The sequence below is a fragment of the Centrocercus urophasianus genome, unplaced genomic scaffold (assembly GCF_019232065.1).
Source record: "Centrocercus urophasianus isolate 14NV4802_14NV808 unplaced genomic scaffold, USGS_Curo_1.0 seq_11, whole genome shotgun sequence".
NCBI classification, from domain to species: Eukaryota; Metazoa; Chordata; class Aves; order Galliformes; family Phasianidae; genus Centrocercus; species Centrocercus urophasianus.
The window spans coordinates 1,948,227-1,957,557 of record NW_024884253.1 but is presented as its reverse complement, the minus strand read 5'-3'; the positions used below and the strand labels follow the sequence as shown (position 1 = coordinate 1,957,557).

General features: G+C 37.4%; 1 protein-coding gene across 6 annotated transcripts in view; it reads right to left on the bottom strand.

The window, feature by feature from the left end:
* Positions 1–6,237: 6,237 nt before the first annotated feature.
* TSNARE1 (t-SNARE domain containing 1) overlaps positions 6,238–9,331 on the bottom strand; it is a 461,403-nt gene continuing 458,309 nt past the window's right edge. For all 6 annotated transcript variants that reach the window (XM_042836518.1, XM_042836494.1, XM_042836540.1 and 3 more), the window contains one exon: positions 6,238–7,325. The gene's annotated coding sequence lies outside the window, so the exon portion shown is untranslated. The remainder of the gene's footprint in view (positions 7,326–9,331) is intronic.

Genomic DNA, 9,331 nt, shown 5'->3' with positions numbered 1-9,331 from the left:
GGAAGGGAAGGGAAGGGAAGGGAAGGGAAGGGAAGGGAAAACATAGCTTTTACTAGACATCCATGTTCTCAGAATATGTATTTTCTCACTGGGGACAGTAAATATTGCAAGAACCTGGAATCTCTTAATAAAGGTTGCCTTCCTCTGCCTTGCTTATCTACCTTGGTGGAGTATTTTATATATTCTTGTGACAAATGAAGATGCACTCTCCGAAAGTTAGTAGCATTTCAAAGCATAGGAAGGATCAATATGAGATTTGGAAAAGTGGGAAGAAATATCCCTGATGAAACTTTATAGCCCAAAAGAGAGAGATTTAGTATTGGAGCACTATGAAGGGATGCTAATTCTGGACTTACCCATCTAACTGAGGCTCTAAATTTTGAGCATAGCCACCTTTGGGATACATAAGCATCTCCAGAGGGTACTGCAGCCTATCCCAGGGTCTCTTTTCACTGCTTCTAAAGGGAGCTGAAAGTTATTGTGCTTATTTAGACGCTTGAAGTAAGACGAGGCAGATCCAGGCTGTGCAGTGAATCCAACTTACCTATGAAGCAAATGATCTCTAAAAACATCCTGTAGATTGAAGAATTGCTGAGTCTGTATTCTGATTGTGCAGGACTAGAGGATCCTGGCACAGGCTTTATAGCACTTAGCATTGCTGCTGATCATGTCAGAAACATCTCAGCAGAGACATAAAGAAAGAAAAGGCGAAGGACGGTGTAATCACAGCTGTCTGATGCTTTCCTACCTGCTGCTGTCAGAAGTGTCAGTTTTCACTGCATGCTTCTGCGTTTTACTAACTGCCCGTATGCCACGCATTACAAAGCTGTTCCAGTATGGCAACATTCCCCATAGGGTTCTTTTTTTCTGCTTTGTTATTTCTTTATCTAGTGTGACAGCAAGCTGGCTACTAGGGAGTTAGAAACACTAGAGAGGATTGTAGTAATCATGCCTGCTTTTTGCTAAAATCTTTTTTTTTTAGTAAACACCTAGCATGATCTTACAACCAAACATTATTTTCAGTTTCAATCAGCTGCACCACGAAATGTCTCTGTGTGTTCCTCCCTTCTTCCTTTAGGGTTAAAGTCCCGCAGGGATGTCAGTACAAACAACATAAAAACAGCCTTTGCAACTACACAACCACCTCTGCACTCTGCATTGTTTCATAGAATCACAGAATCATTAAGGTTGGAAAAGACCACTGAGATCATCTAGTCCAACCATCAATCCATCACCACCACACTGTGTTTGTAAGCCTCTCCCTCAAATACACCTCTCATCTATTCTCTCAGATACAGCACCCAAGCAGCTGCTCCAAAGATAATAAGAGGAATTTATGCTAGCACCATCCCAACAGGTTTCCCTCAGGTCTTCTTTTGGGCAAAATTTCCCTTTGCTCTCTCACACAAGCATTTTCTCTTCAAAGAAATCTCTCACCATCCCTCTCTCACTTAATCTTTTTTATTCTGTTATGCTCAGTACACATCTTTTCCTCACAGGGTAGCATTTTCTCATACACAATCAAATTTAACTCTCTGGGTATCTGCCATAAGGTCTTTCATTCACGTCTAAAAGCTCTGTGAAGAAATCATAAAATCACAGAATGCCTTGAATTGGAAGGGACTTCAAAGATCATCTAGTTCCTACCTCCCTGCCATGAGACCATTGCCAACTACAAGATCAAGCACTAGATCAGGCCTCCCAGGGCCCCATCCAGCCTGACCCTGAAAAAAGAAGGGAGAAAAAAGGAGGCTCCACCGTTGCCTGCCATGAACTCAGTGACATTTTCCCATGAAATAAAAAGACCCAGCCCAGAGAATACTCACTATAGCCTACTGTACTGGTGTTATTCCTGGGGGGGGGGGGGAGAGATGACTTCAGGTTGCAAACCAACCAGGCAGAAGCTGTAATCACAAAATTGAAAATTCAAGCAAAATATTTTCAAAAGTGATTTCAATTGGGGCATGGAGTAATTTCCTCAGGGAGCTGGTAGAGGCTTTCTTACTGGAGGTGCTTGGAAAAAAAGTGTTTTTAACACTTAGGAAAAGGTGAGAGGAATTCTACCATCTGAATGGCATTAAGGTGATGGTAGTAATCTCTCACACCACTAAGCTCCATCGAGCTATTTTAATCTTACAAAAACTTTCGCAGGAAAAATCTATTTCCACTCCAGGGTCTTCAAGGCCTTCCAATGTAGATTTTAGCAATCCTATTAATTTAGCCAAAAAGCTAGAGATGTGATTTGCAAGGCTTTGGTTTGCTGTTTCGAATAGCCAGTTAACCAATTTCAGGTGATCTCAAGCTGAAAGGGGAAGTGTGACTCTGATAGATGTATCAGCTCTATATTGTACATCACATAGAAGTAATAAAGCTTTAATAATGTCATTTGTGTCTCATAGTCTGTCCAAAAAGAACCTCTTTGCCACTTAAGGGCTGTACCATGGGAAAGGTGGTACAGAAGTGTTACAGTGAGGTGAAGAGGTCTTTCTAAATCCCAGCATAGTTAGTAGAGAAATCAGTACAGTGAATCTTCTAAATACTCAATTTCTTACACATTTCCTGTAATGTCACCATAGTGCGCTTCCTTGCTCTGCTTGTATCAACCAAAAAACCTAACATGTTCACTTTGGTAAGTCTTTATTTACTTTTGTGCAAGTCCCTACAATTGCTAGCTATGATAAGCAGGGATTTGGCATTAGCTATAATTCACTGGAATTAAGGTTACAGAACAGCAGTGTCTTAATTTATTTCCTAAATGTCATTTGATACTCTTAAAATAGACATTTCCATTGTCAGCAGCATACAACGTTGAGGGAAACCTGACTTTTATTGTGAAACTATCAATGTTTGCCATTTCTGCATGTAATTGTCAAGCAGATTACCTCTCATCGTTGTATGTTTTATTCATATTCTTTCCATGGCAGAGTAAAGAAAAGCCAGTCCACTGTCCACAGCAAATTACAAAATTTAGAATCAGTAATACAAAGAAGAAGCCAATTAAACTCCCTTATTACATTTTACTAAGCTGCTCCAGACCAATTATAGCCATATTTCTTTGTAGTTTAATTAGGTTCCACTCAGCTTCACAGAATGGTAGCCTGTGGTGAAATGAAAGCCTGAGAAACATGGTTCAGGTGCCATGTGTGGGATCATTAATGTGCTCTGGGCTGCTGCTTTGGAAGAGGCTGCACCTAATTACTTGGGTTAACACACTAATACCAAATGGATGAATTGCAACCATTTTCAGTGTCTTGTGGACCCTACAAAACTGTAGATTAATAAGTTGTTAGGGAGTGATGAGATGACCTGCCCTACTGTTCTTCAATTTTTCTCCGTATGTTCTTAGAAGCATGAAGTGCTGAAGTGGAGAACTGTATCAACCATTGCCATTTCCATTCCTCTTTCTCTGAGGAATGATAAATTACTGCCAAAGAAATTATCAGAGCTGATGATCAAAATAGACCATCTTTTATTTCCTATAACTTCAATTGGCTTTGGATCAAAATATACCATATTCAAGAGATAAGAGGTGCTTTGTTACCACAAAACAACACAGAGAACAGATTGAACTCCTTCCAGTTAGTAAATGTTTGAAAATCAGATATATAGTTTAAAACTACTGTTTAGGATCTCTCTATAACTGACTGTAAGAATAAGTCAGGGAGACAAAGCAAGTGATCCAACTCAAAAAGGAAAAGGACAAGCTGGCTGATCCTGTTCACACCATGTTCATGTACTAGAGAGTATGTAACAGAGGTCTGAAAAATCAGGATGGGATGGCAAGAGTGTATTAAGACAGATTGGTAACCACATTTTTTGATGGAAGGGAGAAATAGAATCATAGAATCAAAGAATGGCTTGGGTTCGAAGGGACCTCAAGGACTGTGAATCTCCAACTCCTCTGCCACATGCAGGGCCACCAACCTCCACATTTAATACTAGACCAGGCTGTCCAGACCAACATCCACATTTAATACTAGACCAGACTGCTCAGAGCCCTATCCAATCTGGTCTTGAACACCTCCAGGGCTGGGGCATCCATAACCTCTCTGGGCAGCCTTTTACAGCACCTCACTACTCTCATAGTAAAGAACTATGAGAAAAACACATTACATGATAGCAGTAGGAGCACAAGTTTAAACTGAAAAAGGAGAGAGTTTTGTTTGTGTTTTAGTTTTCATAGTAAGTAGCAGATCTGTGAAATTCCTTTCTCCTACACAAGATACATTACCCATCAGGAAATCAAAGAATCATGGAATCATTAAGGTTGGAAAAGACCATTAAAATCATTTAGTCTAACCATCAACTCATCAAATCCCCATCACAGAGAAATTAAGAATAAAGACTGAGTGACTATTAGGGAGAAATTATCATAGGTACACTTTCCATTCTTTAGGTGCATATTTATGTCCACTGTTGGAAACTGAATGCCAGGTGATACAGAACCTTGAGGTGAATTTGTAGAATGGTTTTTATGTCCAGCACTGTGTGGGTTAAGACATATAAAGCTCCTCAGGACTTCCTTCTGGTTAGCTTAAGCAATCATATTCCCAGGACAATTGATTTATGCATCCTATAAAAATGCATTGCCAAAAGGTCAAAAATTTGTTGAATGATTAATGGTAGGTATAGCTGTTTCAGCTGTGACACCTCTACAGACCTGTCTTTGGGGAAGAGCTCACCTCTCTAAAGACCTCAGATCTGAGAAATTTTACTGGCTTCTGAATGGCTTATCTAGGTGACAGTAACCAACATGCCATACAGGACTCTTTTATCTTGCTCACACTTGCCCATAAGGCATTACAGACAAAAACTGTTTCCTATTCCTCTTCTAAATAAGAGGACTTGACAACTTAATAATTGAATTTGGTGTTTAGCTTGCTCTGTTTCTGCTATGCCTGCTTTTAATTTCTTTCATTAAGATTTTTTTTAAGTTTTATTCCTCTGTTGCCAGCTTACAGAGCCCATGAAAAACAGCTTTGTTAGGATTTTCCCCATTTTCACACTAACCCCCTCCCCAAGCTTTGTCAGGGGGATATGTCCAAACTGAAGCTCCTGCTTCTGGGAGGTGTTGAGTTTGGTGTCTGTTTGTATGTTCTTTTTAAAAAAAAAGAATAAAACTGTGCCAGTGTGCCCACAGTATTTTCATATAAAGGGGCACCAACATGAACAGCATAAACAGCTGTTTAACAGCTTTGTTGGATATATTTGCTATGAGGTAGGAGAAGGCAAATGTGCTTGTGATGTGGGAAGAGAAACATACACTCTTCAAGAACATACTGTTTTATAGCAACATAATGGAATATATATATTAAACTAGCATCTGCTATTAAAATAAAGTCTATAATATGCTATGTTACGATGTGGATTCTTCATGCTTTTTCTAAGCCAGAAAGCATCTATAGTTTCAGCAGAGAAATACTTCACCTGAGTCATTTGTGCCAAATGCATCAGCTGTGTTAGCTGGCTTGTTGTAAGCTCCACCAGTTTCTGCACTGCATCATACTAATGAGGTAATCACTGAGCCTCTAATGAATGGGATTAGTGAATGGGCAGGGATTTTCATTTGGAATCTCTTGTTCAAATGCAACTTGAGGCTCCCAAAATATTTGCTTGCAATCAGCTTTGAGCTAGGTTCACTTCAGCTCTTAGTGACTAGATGAAAATCATTTTCATCACTAGAGAATTTGCCAGTTTTGCTGATAGAGGCAGCCCACAGGTTGTGCTGGAAATAAACAGGGAGCTCCACTTCAACAGCAAACACTCTGTGCGAAGGTAGAGCAGCAGGTAACATTTGTAATTTCAGAACAATACTCAACTTGCTTGGAAAAAAAACCCCAAAAAACTATCATCCTATTACTATGCTTTTCTTAATAACAAGTGTTTGGACAAGATGACCTTTCAGGTCCCTTTCAACTGGAACAATAATATTATAATGATCCAGTTATGTTGACTTTGCTGGATAGATGAAAAGAGTACAAACAAGCAAACAAAACCCAGCAAGGACAACAACCCCAAAACTCTGACTTCTGTTTCCCTCCCAAACCTAATTAAGCTTTGCACTTCTGACCCTGAATGAGCTTAAGTACCTGCAAGATTTTGCTGAGCATTTTCAACGCTTAACCTTTACTATTTTAGCTTTTTGGTAAGGAAGCATGTAATTTAAATCTGTGCAGGTAAGAATCTAGCTTATTATTTGTTATTCTTTTCTAAACCTTCATAGTAATCAAACCCACATTTCATTGAGAGCTAGCTTATTTTATTATAATGTATTTTGCTGTATTGTATTTTATGGTGAGACACTGCTTTGGTAAAAGATGTGACTTTTCATGAAGAATAAAAAACCATATCATTTTGTGAAAATCTCTTCAATACTTCCTATGACATTTTAATTAAAACCACTTTTGAAATGCTTTATTTACTGGAGGAGAACTGCATTTATAATACATGACACATTTAAAGATGAATTTAAATGGCATTTTCAATCATGTTTTCAGCAGAATATATTGTGCATGAAAATGGAACAAAATCCCAAATGGTGAATGTGTTGAAACCTATGAGATCAAATCAAATACAGAATTTTATATTTTTCATGAAATGCATTGCTTGACTTTTTTAACACATTACAGATCATTTTCAAAGAAGAGATCACAGTATGTCTTAATGTTTGTCTTGCTCTTTCACTAGTGTTTCTTATAAATAAATAAATATGTTCTATGCTTACAGTGGTATCAAATAAGTATACAGTCATAGAATCCAATAAGTATCTTGCTGATTGTTTGTAATTTACTCATGTAATTTTGAAATAATTTAGCTCATATTTGCCAGAGCAAATTATAAAGCAGCAGTGCACAGAAATGAGAATCTGAGCTGGATTCTATTTAAAATATACAAAAATAATCACAGAAGAGTCAAACAAAGCACATTGACTTTCATAGTTTATAATGAGCAGAGCTAGAAGTCAGGAGAATGTTAAAAACGCAAACAATAAAAATAAATTCTCAGCTATGTATGTTGCAACGCACAGAACATCAGATCTGGAGGCAAAAAAATAACATTCTCCAGATACAAAGGTGGCACAATTAAAATCCAAAACGCTGGGTAAAACATGTTTTCAACTAGGGGTTAAGAAAAAAAAAAAGCAGGAAAACTTATTCACAATTATACTGATACATGGCATTAAACTTAGCTTTTCTTCCATACAATTAGCGTTTGTTGGTTATAGCAGTTTCAACACACCGTGATCAGCAAAGCAGACACTGACATAGGGAATGAATGTGAAATGCCTTGAGAATCCATTCCACTTCATGGGGTGATCACAGACTCTGCAAAAGCAAGAATAACTGATAAGTATTTGTGGGATTCCCAGAGATTTGCACATGTAAAGTTGTTTCTAATGGAAGGGTGACTGCTCAAGGTGATCCCAAAATGCGCAGTTGAGAGTGAAGTAGACACAGTCTCAGAAAGACACATTTTCACTGATTCTAGTCTCAAATAATTTTTGCAACAGGTGGACAAGATGAATGTAGAGACAAATCAGATTTATAAAGAAAACAGTATACTGTAACGTAGCACATAAATGAGTGGATTTTGTGTTCTGTTCAACACCAGTCTTTCCTATACCGTGAGGAAAGTGAGTTTAGTTTTGAAAATACATTTTCCTCTAATGTACACAAAGAAGCTGAAGTGTGACATTGATGTATTTCACTGAAGAGAATGTATCTCAGAAATATTTGTCTGTTTTCCATTTGTCTTCACAAAGAAGCCAGTAGGCCCCTTCATTTGACAGGATGAACTACCATATCATGTGTAGATGTCTACGGAATAAAAAGTTTACATCAACTAATATAAACAGCTAATGTAAATGAAGAGTTTTTTTTTTTATATTACTATTTTTTAAGTGCATGTTTTTCTGTAATTGCTTTAACAGAAGCCTCCTGGGATGAGTACTCAAAGAGTACTATAGGCCTTCAAGTACTACAGATTTCTGAGGTTAGGCAAATTGTATTTTGGCATTCACTGCCCTATAAGCCAGCTCTGGCTGTCTGTAATAAACATCACTGTTAAAAGTAGAAACAAACCTTTGTAGTGGCTGTGTTTATTCTGCTTGCAATTCTTTGCTCATACATATGCTTTGTGAGAAAATCTGGCTACTTGGTATCAAAGAAAAGGGAAGAGATGGAAAAATTGTCCGTTAATATTATCAAACCCATAACTGACAGTAACTTTCCTGTTGATGCTGAAAGCTTTAGAAGCATCCTGTTTAAATTATGCTTTATTGCAAATCAAGACAATGTCAAAAAAGAACAGAGATCAGACCCCTCCACCCAACATGCACATATTATTTATGCTAATTATTAAAATCATTCACAGTGAAATATTATTTAAATAATATTTTGAAATGAAATATTTTGAAATGAATACATTGAAATGAAATGAAATGAAAACACAAAATCTTTTGTGTGCTGTGCTACATATAATACGAAGCATAGAAGATATTGCCTTGTATTCACATAAACACTACAAAGAGCTAACAGAAACACTCTTTAATAACAAAGGGTATTCTGAAGATGACATTCATCTCAGTTCATCTCAGCTAAATTAAGGTGTGAAAGTCTTCCCCTGAGAATAATGCCCCCAGGCTCTGGGCTCCTATTATACTAATTACAGATCTAATCAATACAGCCAGTAGATTTTCAGGGTGAGGGTCACTTGAATAAAAACATCAACTTCAGAATGACTTAGATTTCACTGGCTGCTATTGACATACATTATCTACAGAGGGATACTCAGGATGATGCAGAAACATACTCTGGGGACACATAAATGTTGCTATATATTTTCACTAATAGAAATTCTTCTAATATCCAAAACATATTTGCTAGAGTTTGACGTGTTGAAAGGCTCTGAAAAGGTGACAGTGAATGGTAATCATATAAACTTTCCATCCACTTCGGAACCATTCTGACTTTCCTGTTCACTCTTAACATTTAAAAATCTTTCTCTGAAGAGGAAAGGCTGAAGGTAAAGTGGAAAGAAAATAAACAGAAAAAGAGAAAAGAGATTACTAAAAAGAGTAAAGAAGTAGAGAGGAGGGAAGGGAAGGGAAACAGGAAGGGGAAGGCAGAAAAGATGAGAGGAGATTTGTATTATATCAAATTTGTATTTAAAGCTGAATTATTAATATAATATTAATATATATAAACATCTTAATATAATATTTATCTTAACGTTACATAAATATTAAGACAGGGATCTCCTAGAAGGAGTCTAGGAAAGGGCCAAAAAGAGGAGAGGAGAGGAGAGGAGAGGAGAGGAGAGGAGAGGAGAG